General features: G+C 35.6%; 1 long non-coding RNA gene across 3 annotated transcripts; it reads right to left on the bottom strand.

Annotated features, from left to right (window-relative positions):
* Positions 1–500: 500 nt before the first annotated feature.
* Positions 501–11,777, bottom strand: LOC116266792 (uncharacterized). 3 transcript variants are annotated; one of them, XR_007575163.1, is made up of 5 exons: positions 11,560–11,777; positions 10,723–10,809; positions 8,010–8,947; positions 4,593–7,606; positions 501–1,060 (listed from the first exon to the last, which is right to left on the bottom strand). It is a non-coding gene; the product is annotated as an uncharacterized LOC116266792 (long non-coding RNA). The 3 variants fall into 3 exon arrangements; XR_007575164.1 differs by lacking the exon at positions 501–1,060 and having other exon boundaries at positions 3,181–4,721; positions 7,395–7,606; positions 10,679–10,809; positions 11,560–11,772; XR_007575162.1 differs by lacking the exon at positions 501–1,060 and having other exon boundaries at positions 3,181–4,721; positions 7,395–7,606; positions 11,560–11,769.
* Between the last annotated feature and the right edge of the window lie 3,846 nt (positions 11,778–15,623).

The following is a 15,623-nucleotide window of genomic DNA, read 5'->3' as shown; positions in this document are numbered from 1 at the left end:
ACCTACCTCAATTAAGTCAAGGCCTCCAAAGCAAAGAAAACGACATCATGGAGGTGGTCCACATCTTGCCTTCTTTTTTCATTTTATCACTTTAACAAGGACATTCTACTCATTTTATCAAGACCTGATGGTTGATTTATTACCCCGGATTGCCGCTAACTAAATGAATGTTAAGGAAAAGTTTGTTTATACGAACTAGACTTTACGACAATATTGCATATTGTCCATTGTCAAAACCATAGATAAAAGGACCAAGACCATTGTCACAAATATCTCAAAATTCGAAAATATCACGATTATTATGCCAAAATCTTGTCTGTCGAAAAAAACCAGGAAAAATATGCATCTTTTATAAAAAAATGTCAAATAAAAAAATACATGTATTATACGCATATTAAACTGCTAGAAAGTCAATTTTTGCGTTTTGTTCTGCATCGACATTTTATTTTAAATTAATGCACCTTCTATTAAAAGTAAGTGAGTGTAATGAGCAGATTAAATGTAAAGAACAACATTAAATATAATAAAGAAGCACATTAAATGCAATAAAGAAGATTAAATGTGATAAAGAAGAAAGAGAGGGAGAGAGAGATAGATATGACACAACTGCGGCAGCTCCATGCTATGACCTACAAAATCAAGAAGAAATAATGTGCCAACATCATCCTATAAAAGAACAAGCTTGACTTGAGTTGTAGCCAGAAGCTGCGAGACTTGGGCATGAAACTAGAAATCCCCAAATCTACCCTAACCAGGTCAAGATAACCCAGCGCCCCCAACCTAGCGTCTGCTGCCATACCAAGGAGGAGTCTGATCTTCCAGGCATTGCCCAACAGCTGCCAACTCTGGATGTCGCATGGAGTAGGGCTGCTCGGCGGAAGGGCTTCCTTGTAGAGGTAAAGCAATGAGCAGAGGAAGAGGAGGAATAAAGGGGCGGAGGAGGCAAGAGAGGATGGGGGAAGGTTGCGTGGCCTCAAGTAACAAAACCCAAACCAGGTCGGGTCCTAGTATGGTTTCTTCCACCCCCGTTTTCTTTATGACCTTTTGTCCATCGTTAGATCTGTCAGTAAAAACTACCAAAAATCATTGGCAAAAGCTTTGTCCACCATGTAAGCTTTCAATGAATGGATTTTTTTATTTTGAAAGAAACTACTCATGTTGGATGTGTCAACAAGCCGAGCTCAATTCTAAATGAATTGTTTGCAATTTTCACCTTTTCTTCATGTTTTCTGCAAACACTAACTTTAAGGTTAATTAAAGAAAATAAGCCTCTTAGAAAGAATTCTTTGAAAAATTGATCAGTTTTTATGTATCAATTTAATCTATAATTTTATTATGGTTTTCATGTTACCAATTTAATCTATAGTATTATTATTTGTTGTTCTTTTATAACCTTCCTACTGATCAGATTTTCAAATCAATTTGAAACAATAGGAAAAACTCACTAAAATCCCAAAACCATATATACACAAACCATTTTCAAAGTTCTAAATCATCCAATTCTGATTTCTCCCTGGTGAGAATCACCAAGTTCTTTCAATTTGTACTTCTTACGACTTCTTTACTCAAATATCATCACAAATTGTTTGAAAACCACGCTGGTGCTTTTGCTTACTATGGACCCAAATGTTTCATTATAAAAGGAGGTGGTGTGTGTAAATCAATCCCAATCTTGAAAATACAAATGCTTCAACGTTTCTCTTGAAGATTCCAGCAACTTCTTGAAGATCCAGCACTTCAATAATTCCAGCAACTTCAATAAGTTATACAAAACCAAGTCTTGAACTTGAGAAGATTATATTAAACTCAAGAGAGGAATGCACAAAGAGGCCTAACAACCTTAAGCAAAACAAGGGACAAAGGTCCCTTATTTATAATACAAGAAAAGGAAGAGAAGTCTGACTGTTGGGCCATCTCCAACGGCTAGAAATCTAGCCGTTAGAGGCTGGTCCAACGTAAAAAATAAAGAAAGGAAAAAGTACAAAAAGAAAGATAAAATTACAAACACGACCTAAGTACCCTAAACTATACACATAAATATATATATATATATATATATAAGACATATATTAGCATACTAATATATGTAATATACATACTATAGATATATGTATAGATAGGGACATATACATTCTAACAGTGAGGCTGTTACATGTGCAATTTTCCTAGAAATGCATTTATTAGATCTCATTCTATTAAAGATGATACCATAGTCACAATAGCATGTCATTAAAAAAAAAGTAAAAACAAAAGGAGGAAACATGTCTTTTTCCTGTGTTTCGGTAAACAATCGTAAATCAATTGTTTGCATATTTTACCTTTTCTTCATGTTTTCTGCAAACATTAACTACAAAGTTAATTAAAGAAAATAAGCCTCTTTTGTTACTTGACCTTGATGTCATTTTTGCTCTAAAATTTGAAATGTTATTCACTTTCATTTCCAATAATTACTAAAACACCATTTTTATCAATTTAACAAGTTATTAATTTTTTTTAATTTACTGGGACTTTCTTGAGATTTTTTTGACAAATACATTTTTATCATATTACTCTCAAGAAATATCTCACTGTATAATACCCGTCAATGAAATATGTGATAATGATAAAAACTACTAATCACTGACAAAAGCTTTGTTGATGGTTTCAATAACATACCTAAATGTATAATGCAAGGGAAAGTAATAACAGTCGGCATTAACAGCTATTTTAGCAAATGGTTTCAATTATGAGGATAGCAATCAAGTGTGGAATGAAAAAAAATTGAGCCACCCACCCTCCCCATAGACAATTGCCAAGTATAGAAGGAGAAAAGATTCAGCCGCGCACTCGCGCACTCTCCCATAGATAATTGCCAGTGGTGAGGGGCCTTCGACAATTGCCTCTACACCAGTCACCAACCTCAATTAAAACTAAAACTGTCCATTCACAATAAAGAACGATACCATGGAGGTGTAGAGGCTGAACTAGTTTTTTTTTACCCTTTTGCAAGCGGTGGACTTTTTTATAACTCTCCAAATTTTGGACCTCTTTTTTCGGGTGACAAGTTGTGCCTAGTGCCTAGCCAACACTTGGGCATGCCTAGGCACACTTAAATTGTTTAATGGTTTATGACTGTATGGAAAACAAGTATTATATATACTAGTTGTTAACTGTCTAGTGATATGATATGACTAATAGTGATACATAACAACAATCCATAACAATCAATATATAGAAAAGAAAGCAAGAATTGTAGGATAACTACATAAGCAACCCTATGACTGTTAGGTTGCCGCCCTAAACCATCATATTGTACGGAATTTTTCAAGAAACAAATGGACAAAGGAGAACACCTCAAGGAAACAAAACCAAGTCGGGAAAGATGGAACCCAATATGAGCGAATATTAGAAAATTATCAAATGGCCTGGCCTATGTCCTGCATTCGAGAAACAAGAAAAACAGCAACCTAAGGGGCGAGAAGGCAGTAGGCCCAGCATGGACAACAACACTACCCCTTCTCTGCCAACATAATTTGCAAACTTGGGAATTGAACTTGGATCAGCAGTCAACCGGGTCAATGGGTTGACACAGCAAATTCGTCGTGCCAGGTACCAAAAAACAGACTTGGATCAACACATAACTATTTACAATTCAATTTTACAACTACAAAGTATCAAATATACTAAAAGAGTTAAGTGTAAGTGTATAATCTAAAGAGGTACAAATAGTTAGAAACATAAGCATATCACAACTTGAACATATAAGTTGAAAAGTTAAAATTTGAATATAAAAGTTGAATCTAACAACCCTTTTGTCATTTTTTTTTGGAAAAGTTCATCTCTTTCAATTTCAACATTTATAAGAGTTGATGCGTGCAAAAAACATTTAACTATTAAACTTTAGACTGTATTTTATTAATGTGTGGTCTACTTATGAATGACCTTGAACTGGATTGAAAATTTTATAAACTTTTGGGAGTTTTCTGAATCTTTTGCACTCATAAGCAGTGTTGTAGAATGTGTATAATGACGTATAAGTCGAGCCAATTGATTCAAGTACCATAATGTGTTATAATTGTATTGTGAAATAATTTTTAATTCAGAAAAATGAGTAAAAATAGTGAAAAAATCATAAAAAATCTTCAAAAATAAAGATCAGTTTGTTTTAAATTCACATATTGGTCGAAATAGAACATAAAAGAGAGGAAACTTTTACAAACCAATGGAAAAAAAAAAGAACATATTTTCTACTTCTACTTTTTTGTATATATATTCCTTTCATTTTCTGGCTTTGACCAAAGTCAACTAGGTTATCCACCAGCTAGAACTTAAGGTCTCTTTTATACATATATCAGAAATTGATCCCCTACTGAAAACTATCTTCTTTATACTTTCAGGTATTCTTACAATAAAATTTAAGTATTTTCAGCATCGTTATCTCTTGTTTAGTTATCTCTTCTTTATCTCCCTAGCGAGCATTTACCCCTTATGAGCATTTACCAAGTCTTGTGTTGTGACTTGGAGTACATTTTCTTTACTTGATGAGAAATTTACAAAAAACATGCTCCAGAAGCAGTACAGAATAGGAATCTTAGTGACAGTAGACAACTGACCTCAATCTTCTGGGACCATTCCTACCACAGCCAAGATGTGTGCATAGACAACTTTACATGGTTGGAACGGTTGCAAGTCAAACTGAGAATTGCCCAAAACCTTCACCATAATTCATACAACTCTGTCCTCTGTTGGAACAGTTAAAAAAGGACAATTAAGATGATATTTATATGAGTTGCTCAAGCAATTGGTCATTTACATATCTAAGGAACTTTCGTGCACTGAACATAACAAGGCAAGAAACAATCTAATAGCATTAATATAGAATACAGACTGCTTGCAAACGTTGCAGGCCATGTTACCTTCCTAATGCAGATATGAGACGTATCCCTTGCATGGGCAGGGTATCTTAATTAAATACTACTGGAAACAACTCAACCCCGTTGTCTAAGAATTAAGCATTGATCACAAAAACAATGAGCAGAAAAAATGAAGATGGTTTTTTCAATTTACTGCTTTTTCAAATTACTGATGCAGAATGATGCATGGATAAAGAAATTCTGGAACCAATGGACGGTATGCTCTCACTTTTCGAGATCGAAAGAAACATGACATGCTTAATGAACTTTCCAACATAGGCAAAGATAACAACCACAATTACCTCCATTGTTCAAACCAACCAGTAGTTCAGTTTCTTCTCCTGCTGGAAAAACTGCATTCTAAGAAACCAAAACTTTTCTAGCACTCTAGAGACAAAGCTTGGCATATTTTTAAAATGTAGGCTTCCATGTTAGCAACCACACCATTGTATCATAACCGAGTTGGATGTGAACAAAATAGCTTGGCATATTTTTAAAATGTAGGCTCCCATGTTAGCAAAACACATGATTGTATCATAACGAAAGTTGGATGTGAGATGCAAAGTGGTTCTCATAGATATTCATAGATATTCAGTCTAGCAACCTACAAACCTAAGCAATGTATGATATGTAATTCAAAGACTATACCAGAATGTGACACAACCAACACACCCATGAACTTGATCAGATTATACTTATCAAAATAACCAAATTGTCATGGGCTGACTTTTTCAAGCCTATTTGGCCACAGGGATAGTTGGTCCACAATAACAATGAAATGAAAACCAAGCAACTAAGACAATTAAGATGAAATGATGATTCTGGTTCAATCTTCTATCTTGAAAGGCATGTCTCTCTTAAGATAGAGGAGATGATGGGCATCACACTCAACTTGGGTATATGAAAGGTTTTGTGTATTCAATTAACGTACTAGTAGCTTGGTAATGAAAGGGGCAGTATATTACAAGACTAAAGGGGGATTGGGTTAGTGTCTCCTACACTCAGAAAACCAAGAAATATCACAGGAGATGTCAAACTTTTAGTTTGAAATAGTTCATAAATCATCCATCAACTCATAAGCTTGAGTGCTCGTGTTGTGTAAATAATATGCCTTTCATTTACTCGCAGTACTGTACAAGCATCAGGATCCATTTCACATCAATGTTGTTGAATCTCTAGAAGGGATCTCTCTCAATTTCCAAAATATGAACATAAAGGAATGGTCCTCAACATCTTAGGAAATCAAAAAGAGGAGTAGACTCGACTCCAAAATTACACATCTGCAAAATATTGTCGCATTCAATTTCTGCAAGTTCAGCCATCATGTCTTTCATTCCTTGAAAGAAACATTTTGTTTGTTTTTTTCTTCTTCTTTTTCCTTTGTTTCGTTCATTTTTTTGCATTTGGCTTTTTGCCTTTCGATTTCATTTTTCAGGCCGACCTTCACCTTTGAGGGAATACCTCACCACCCCAAAGGCTACTACGAAGCTCCACCACTTTAGTGGTTATATGTAGTTTTGTCACGAATCCAACCCGCTTCACCTTACGGGCTTTCAATGATCCAAAAGTTTATAACTCAGTAATCTTCGCAGCATAGACATAAATCACCTATATGCCTACCCAGTACTCTTGATTACCGACCTAGAAGAACAACTACACAAGCCCCGAGCCCATCTTTCAACTCTCATTTTGCTACCTGTCAAGATTTTACAGAGCATTGTGGCTTCTCTCTTAGAGTATTTTCTTGCTAAATCCTTGCAGATGCTTAATTAGCAGAGTCAATAGCATCTCCTATTCTTGACTTTCTCAGCTTCATAGGATTTTTCCTCATTGTTCATACTCAAGATTTTTCAAGTTTTCCTCTTCCATTGATTGACGACAAAAATTTGAAATTTTCTCCTAGTACTCGAGGAGGTACTAAAAATAAAATGAAGGCATATCATTGTGTGAAAAATGCGTTTAAAATGTTTTTAAGCAAGATGGAAAAGTTCTTTTTTTAGAAATGATCTTGACATCAAATGACATATCTCATTGGAGGTAGAAACTCTTCTCTCTCTAAAGAGAAGGGTGCTTGAAAAACCAAATGCGTTGACTAGGTAAAAAAATGAACTTCATCAATTCTCTTACAGGCAGTGACAAAAGGTGACAGGTAACATGCTGGATCAGATAAGGAGTGATAAAGAAAAAAAAAACATACACATTTCAGATCCAAACGAACAGTGATTTAAATGCAGATGTCTAAACCTAAACAAAATCTGATAACCAATCTATCAAATTTGAATCTGATCCCAAGTACATTTGAAGCTCTAACTAAGGCTTTCCATTGAACAAAAACGTGCTCCCATAAATGATATCTAATTTTGACAAAGAATTCAGTTGATCAAATATTAATGTGAACAAATGAAGAACAGTCAACGGTATCAAGCAATGAGAACAAAATTAGATGCCAAACATGCTTTGACAATTACATGTTTGGCTCTTCCGAGTGACCTACTGTGATACCTTGAGAGGCAACCATTAGAATATTGGGAAATGGCTTCTCAAGAGTTGACATGTATTTGAGACAGTTTCTCTTTCAAATTCATGGGAAGTATTGTTCTCAGGAAATTCACATGCCTAAAGGCATTTCACCCTTTAAACACCTCGAGGCGTAAAGGTAAAGCATGCTGCAAGATTGTATCCTTCCGTGTTCAACAGTGAAATTTAATGTGTACCTGTAAACAAAATAAAGATTACAAATGCAAAAGAAAGGCTGATATATCAAAAAGTTGCAGATGATAACAAATGGAAAAAAAAAACATAAACCATGACAATAAAACACGTGAAATTTCATAAAGCTGTCTTCAAGGTTTATAGTTTTAGCTTTTTAAAATCCTATTTAAACATCAATTTCTTTTTTCTTTACCCTTATTCCTAATTTCTTTTTCTCACATCTTTTATTCACCTATAAGATTATATTTATAAAAAATAGTTTAAAACACTAGGAGACAAGTGTAAGTCAAAATCGGGAGCTATAGTTTTCAGTTCAGCTTCATGCGAAGTTTAAGATCGAGAATCCTATTTTGATGCTTGAAAATCATATACAAAAAACAATTATCAAGAATACAGTATGCACACCTGAGCTGCAAAGCAATCCAGCCTTTAGCTATTAACAACGGCCTCCATCTGATATTGTGCTTTCCCCCACCATTAATAACAAACATAAGGTAAAAGTTTGAATATTCAAAGAAAGTGAAAATACCACTAAAGACTATTTTTTGTAAAGAGATTATAGCAAACTGTGCCACATAAGTACATGAGACTAACATTAAAATATTAAAAAATATAAAAAAGATAGCGAAAGTAAAACCCTATCTCTAAGCATGCTGCAACAGAGTATCCTTTCGTGTTCAACAGTGCAATTTCATGTGTACCTGTAAACAAAATATATAAGATTACAAATTTAAAAGAAAGGCTGCCATATCAAAAAACTATAAAGGATAGGAAACAGCATACAAAGCACATGACTTCAATGAGGCTTGTGCCATCAATTATGAGAGCATGTAGTGCGTTCTTATTTCTTCATTCCAATAAGAAAACATAACCAGGTTGAACTAATTTTTTTTTGCATGGAACACAGTAATTTGTTATACCATTAAGATTGTTATACCATTAAAGATGAAAGAACAACATTATAGATTTGTTCCCATCACACATGCATACTAACACATGAATTACACATGCATTTGAACTGTATGTGCATGCAAGAGGCACATAAGACATGCATTTGCCATCCATACACATAAAAAGACACAAGCCCATGGGGTACCACAGAAGATAGAAGATAAAATGTAAATTTGCAAATACTTAGGTTAGCAGTCCAACTGGATGCCAGTCTTTCAGTCTACACAAAAAGTAAAGAAAAACATAGTCAGGAAGTTCATGACACTTTATCAGGTTTTCAAGAGATACCTAGCATCTATTTACCGCTTCAGCAGGCACCTCCTACCCAATTCCTTAAATCTTCTTTCTTCTTGATTATTCAGGTCTTGAGTTGGAGATATCACAACAGCGGTCTAAAACATAGTAATAAAATGTCAAAAACACACAAAGCAAACATTTAAAACACACATACATTTTCAATATAGTTAAAAACATAAGTTATTCTAATACTATGAAAAGTCTATAAGATCAGTTTTTTGTAAAATGATTGGGTAAAATTTTACTTTTCCCGTTACAAAAATTGACCTGAAAAAGAAAATAACTACGTGGATACATATAAAGGTCCCTTAGCTTTTAAGAATTAATAAAGAAGAAAGTCATGCACCTAACAAATTAGATTAAAAAATTAAGTAAATTGAGTATAGTTGACCTACTGACTATTGGGTACATTTGTAAAGATCATACCAATTAATGAACTTAAAATTGGTTTTACTTGAGAGCATTTTAGGTCCTTTTCAAACTAATACCTCACAGAATTTTACTTATTTTACCACACTAACGCCCGCTTAAGTAGTAACCTAGCCATAATTGGCAAAACGTTATTTTTGTTGAACCACACACAACATAGTTGTGTTCTGTGAAATGCCTCCTAGAGGGACATTTCACACCATGTTGGATACGTATAAGGGTAACTACAAAGTCAAATGCCAGGAAACAAAAGACAATATATAATTATAACAGCTATTATGTGGATCTAGTTGTCGATATAGATCAGTCTTATCTGATTGGAAAATTGTTGAACTTGGATTAGTGAAAAACCTAATCCCTAAAAACTAGAATTTGGGTCTTCTGAAAATCTAGAACAATGACCTACAATAAATCTAGATCAATGGTCATTCAATACATACGTGAGGTTGAACTTGAATTGTTTTTCTTTGAACAAAACAACACAAGCATCACAGAAAAAGAAAGAGTGAACTAACTAAATGGCATAAACAAAAAGTGTGTTTCTTTCAATTAAACAACATAAACAAACTACAGGAAAAGTAAAAAACAAAGTAAGTAGTTCACATAATTGATTGGTCTTGTCTGATCCAAAATTGTTTGATTTAAATCTGTTTGTGAGTCTTGGAAATTGGTGTCAATATCCACATCTAGAAACAAATAGAAGAACTTGTTCTAGTTAATAGACTTGAAAAATATAATATGATACATCGTTGCTAAACCATGATCGTTGTTCACAAAAAATGTTTGGCTGGAAGGAATTGCTGCCTACAAGGACTGTATAACAGAAATGCTTGCAGACGGAAAGAATATCATAAACACATATAAAAGGAAACCTACCTTGACTGAGTTATCATCTGCAGAACTCATAAGAACAGGTTCACTAGCAATGAAGTTGAGGAATGTAACCGCATAGAATATGTATGTGGATGTGCATAAACCGTAACTGAGTTGGATGTGCATGAACCAAACTTTAGGTCCCGCATGACAAAATGTTACTCATTTGCTTTGGTAAAGAACAGCCAGAAGCAAAGAAGTTTGCAACATATCTACACATCAGTTTTTGTATAGATATATTCGACAAAAAAAATGACCTAATCAGCTCAGGATCATCAGATTTACGAAATCAAAGAAGGTTGCAACAAATCTATTCATCCACATGTTTCAGTTAACCCCATTAAATCAGCTATGTTCCTATATCTAACATTTGTTGTAACGAATTTCAAGAAAGCAAATGGAGCTCAACAGTGGTTTGTTGAATCTGTTTACGAAATGAGAATGTCAAAGCTTAAAAGCATGCACAAATAGGACAATTGAACTTGTGAATGATATTCCGATTCACTCAAGGAAAGGTTCGCTACAGAAGTGACAGCATGGGCCCCATCGTTGATCCCATCGGCATTACCCTCCAATAACTCAGTTGCAGAAGAACCATCCATCCGAAACTCGTCATCCACAAGCTTGTCAAAGAAACCTTCATCCGTCTGAGATCCTGCATAAGAAATGGAGAAGTCGCCATAGATATAACAGAAAACATAAAGAAATGCTCAAAATCTCAGATCGAAACACCCAAACACCCAACTCCCTCGCGGATGGTAATTTGAATGGTCTTCACTGGAATCTGCCCTGATTAACAAACTTAACAGCAACCAGGACCTTAATCGCCCTCGATCCCTACCCAAAAGCGATGAATCACAAATCAAAACGTGCAACGAGAATAAATTTGAAAAACAAAAAAATTACTTGTTCAAAAACGGGAGTCGTGAACGTTGTTACACATGTTAGATGAAATTTATATCAGAAACCGTTGATGGCACAAGGAAGACAAGAAAGAAATGCTCAAAATCTCAGATCGAAACACCCAAACACCCAACTCCCTCGCGGACGATAATTTGAATGGTCTTCACTGGAATCTGCACTGATAAACAAACTTAACAGCAACCAGGACCTTAATCGCCCTCGATCCCATACCCAAAAGTGATGAATCACAAATCAAACCCTAAACAAATCAAAACGTGCAACGAGAATAAATTTCAAAAACAAAAAATTTACTTGTTCGAAAAGGGGAGTCGTGAACGTTGTTACACATGTTAGATGAAATTTATACCAGAAACCGTTGATGGCACAAGGAAGACTCTTCTCCCTCCTTCAGAAAACCAGTCGAGTGCCGGAAAAACAAGAAAGGGAAAGAGAAATGGCAGGAAAAAATCAGAAAAAGAGAGGAGAAACTGATCGATCTTACCGGAAACCAGCCATCGCCATGCTGCGTTCGTGCTCTCCCTCCTTGGTGAAGGCAGATCGTAAGAGGCAACGGGAAGAGGTCGGCGAGAAGACGAAATACAAACAAGAAATCTTTCCCCCGTTTCTTGGTTTTGGTTTACCGTTCAAAACCCGATACTTATACGAGCACGCGGGAGTCGCACCTTCCTTTTACGTTGTTGAAAAGAAGAACCAAATCCAAGACATTAAGAAAACTGCATCTAGGGGTGGCATCGGGCCGGCCCGGTCATGTAAAAACTGGTTCTGTCTAAACTGGGTTGTCTGAAAGTCGGGCTTCAGTCCGGACCCCACAATCAAAACTCAGGCTCGGGTTCGCTCGGCTTGGTCATAATAAAAAGTTATTTTAAAAATATAAATAATGTGTATAATAATAGCCGGGTCGAGGCCCGGTGATGCCAATCCCGACCTGCTCATCGGGTCTGGTCCAAGTTTTTTGTGCCAACAATATAAACTTCCCAAAAAAACTTGCTCCAACTCATCTTCAAATGATGACCAACAAACACATGACTCTGAACTGTGTAACATGTATGAAAGCCTTCCTGCAAACCAATATCTCAGGCATAGGGAGCTCAGGACACCAGCTTTTCCGTGAACTGCATCAGGTTTTATACTTCGAAGAGCCAGTATTTTATCCTTTGTTGAAGAACATCTAGCAGAAATTGACAACCAGTCGTACTTGTCTGAACTAAACAGAAAGGCTATGTTCCCTTGATAATAAAGGAAAGGCTAAGAGATGGATAATTCTCTCCCTGAGCTGAGCTCACAAATTAAAATAAGAGTGCTTTGTTTCCATCAAAGCCACCAAGGAAGTTTGAGGTTTTTGGATTCTGGCCTTTTTCTTGTCTTGATCATCTGTAGCATAATTAGAAGCTGCAGCTAAGTTAGCAGAAGGCTTCGGGTTAATTGACTTTGCCTGTTTTCCTGAGCTCCCAATGCCTGAGATATTGCATGGTTTGAAGTAGGCTTTTATGCATGTTATACAGTTTTAGAGTGTCCTGTGCTTGTTGAATTTTTATGAAGGTCATGTGGTGGAGCTCGTTCATTTTTGCTGGCCACGACCAGCTCCTGCCCTCTATTTGCCAGGAGTAGCTTTTTGATATTTTGTCTGACTTCAAAGCACTGAGACATGGTTTGAAATTTCACAGTTTGTCCTGTGTGGAGAGCAAGAAATCTACTTCCATGTTGGACAACAAGGCAGATAACCAAGCCAGACAATAAATGAACACCATGCAAGCAAATTCTGTGTGTGGGTGAAAATGAAATTCACACTAATATGGATCCTTGACACATCACAATTTTATGAATTTATGGATTCCTGAGGAAGTCTACTTGAACATGCTGAATGTTTACAGAGATCTTTTGGCTTGCAAAAAAGTGATACCTTCAACAAAATTGCCAGCCAAAAGACCATTTGGTCGTCCGTATATTCTCTAAAGGAAAAACGTGCTTATCACAAAAACATAAGATGGCTTTTTCAAATTACTGCTGCAGAATGATGCATGGATAAAGAAATTCTGGAACCAATAGACTCTATGTGCTGATCATTGTCATAAAGCTACTCTCACTTTTCAACACCGGAACAAAAAATGACATGCTTAATGAACTTTCCAACATCGACAAAGAATAATAACCACAATTACCTTGATCAAACCAACCAGTAGTTCAGTTTCTTCTCCTACTTGAACAATTGCATTCTGAGAAACCAAAACTTTTCTAGCACCCTAGAGACAAAGCTTGGCATATTTTTAAAATGTAGGCTTCCATGTTAGCAACCACATCATTGTATCATAACCGAGTTGGATGTGAACAAAATAGCTTGGCATATTTTTAAAATGTTGGCTCCCATGTTAGCAAAACACATGATTGTATCATAACCAAAGTTGGATGTGAGATGCAAAGTGGTTCTCATAGATATTCAGTCAAGCAACCTACTAACCTAAGCAATGTATGATATGTAATTTAAAGACTATACCAGAATGTGACACAACCAACACACCCACGAACTTGATCAGATTATACTTATCAAAGTAATCAAGTTGTCATGGGCTGACTTTTGAATGTTGACTTTTTCAAGCCTATTTGGCCAGAGGGATAGTTGTCCACAACAAAAAACCAAGCAATTAAGACAATTAAGATGAAATGATGGTTCTCGTTTAATCTTCTATCTTGAAAGGCATGTCTCTCTTAAGATAGAGGAGATGATGGGATCACACTCAACTTGGGTATATGAGAGGTTTTGTGTATTCAATTAACGTACTAGTGGCTTGGTAATGAAAGGGGCAGTATATTACAAGACTAAAGGGGATTGGGTTAGTGTCTCCTACACTTAGAAAACCAAGAAATATCAAAGAGATGTCAAACTTTTAGTTTGAAATAGTTCATAAATCGTCCATCAACTCATAAGCTTGAGTGCTCGTGTTGTGTAAATAATATGTCTTTCATTTACTCGCAGTACTGTACAAGCATCAAGATCCATTTCACATCAATGTTGTTGAATCTCTAGAAGGATCTCTCTCAATTTCCAAAATATGAACATAAAGGAATGGTCCTCAACATCTTAGGAAATCAAAAAGAGGAGTAGACTCGACTCCAAAATTACACATCTGCAAAAGATTGTCGCATTCAATTTCTGCAAGTTCAGCCATCATGCCTTTCATTCCTTGAAAGAAACATTTTGTTTTTTTTTCTTCTTCTTTTTCTTTTTTCGTTCATTTTTTTGCATTTGGCTTTTTCCTTTCGATTTCATTTTTCAGGCCGACCTTCACCTTGAGGAATACCTCTCCACCCCAAAGGCTACTACGAAGCTCCACACTTTGGTGGTTATATGTAGTTTTGTCACGAATCCAACCGCTTCACCTTACGGGCTTTCAATGATCCAAAAGTTATAATCAGTAATCTTCGCAGCATAGACATAAATCACCTATATGCCTACCCAGTACTCTTGATTACCGACCTAGAAGAACAACTACACAAGCCCCAAGCCCATCTCTCAACTCTCATTTTGCTACCTGTCAAGATTTTACAGAGCATTGTGGCTTCTCTCTTAGAGTATTTTCTTGCTAAATCCTTGCAGATGCTTAATTAGCAGAGTCAATAGCATCTTCTATTCTTGACTTTCTCAGCTTCATAGGATTTTTCCTCATTGTTCATACTCAAGATTTTCAAGTTTTCCTCTTCCATTGATTGACGACAAAAATTTGAAATTTTCTCCTAGTACTCGAGGAGGTACTAAAAATAAAATGAAGGCATATCATTGTGTGAAAAACGCGTTTAAAATGTTTTTAAGCAAGATGGAAAAGTTCTTTTTTTAGAAATGATATTGACATCAAATGAAATATCTCATTGGAGGTAGAAACTCTTCTCTCTCTAAGAGAAGGGTGCTTGAAAACCAAATGTGTTGAGTAGGTAAAAAAATGAACTTCATCAATTCTCTTACAAGCAGTGACAAAAGGTGACAGGTAACATGCTGGATCAGATAAGGAGTGATAAAGAAAAAAAATATACACTTTTCAGATCCAAACGGACAGTGATTTAAATGCAGATGCCTGAACCTAAACAAAATCTTATAATCAATCTATCAAATTTGAATCTGATCCCAAGTACATTTGATGCTCTAATTGAGGTTTTCCATTGAACAAAAACGTGCTCCCATAAATGACATCTAATTTTGACAAAGAATTCCGTTGATCAAATATTAGTGAGAACAAATGAAGAACAGTCAATGTATCAAGCAATGAGAACAAAATTAGCTGCCAAACATGCTTTGACAATTACATGTTTGGCTCTTCTGAGAGACCTATTGTGATACCTTGAGAGGCAACCATTGGAATATTGGGAAATGGCTTCTCAAGAGTTGATATGTATTGCTGGCCTCCTAGTAACGAAACCGGATAAACCTGCACAAGCCACAAATGTCAAAAGATTAATGTGACACAAAGGAAGCATGACAATGACAATGAGACTACTATTGTCAATGGAGCTAAATCACAAAATCTAAGTAAACGAATCACAAATAGCAGTAACAAA

The sequence above is a fragment of the Nymphaea colorata genome, chromosome 13, assembly GCF_008831285.2.
Source record: "Nymphaea colorata isolate Beijing-Zhang1983 chromosome 13, ASM883128v2, whole genome shotgun sequence".
NCBI lineage: Eukaryota > Viridiplantae > Streptophyta > Magnoliopsida > Nymphaeales > Nymphaeaceae > Nymphaea > Nymphaea colorata.
Note: the sequence above shows the minus strand (reverse complement) of the source record. Positions and strands in the feature narration are given on the sequence as shown.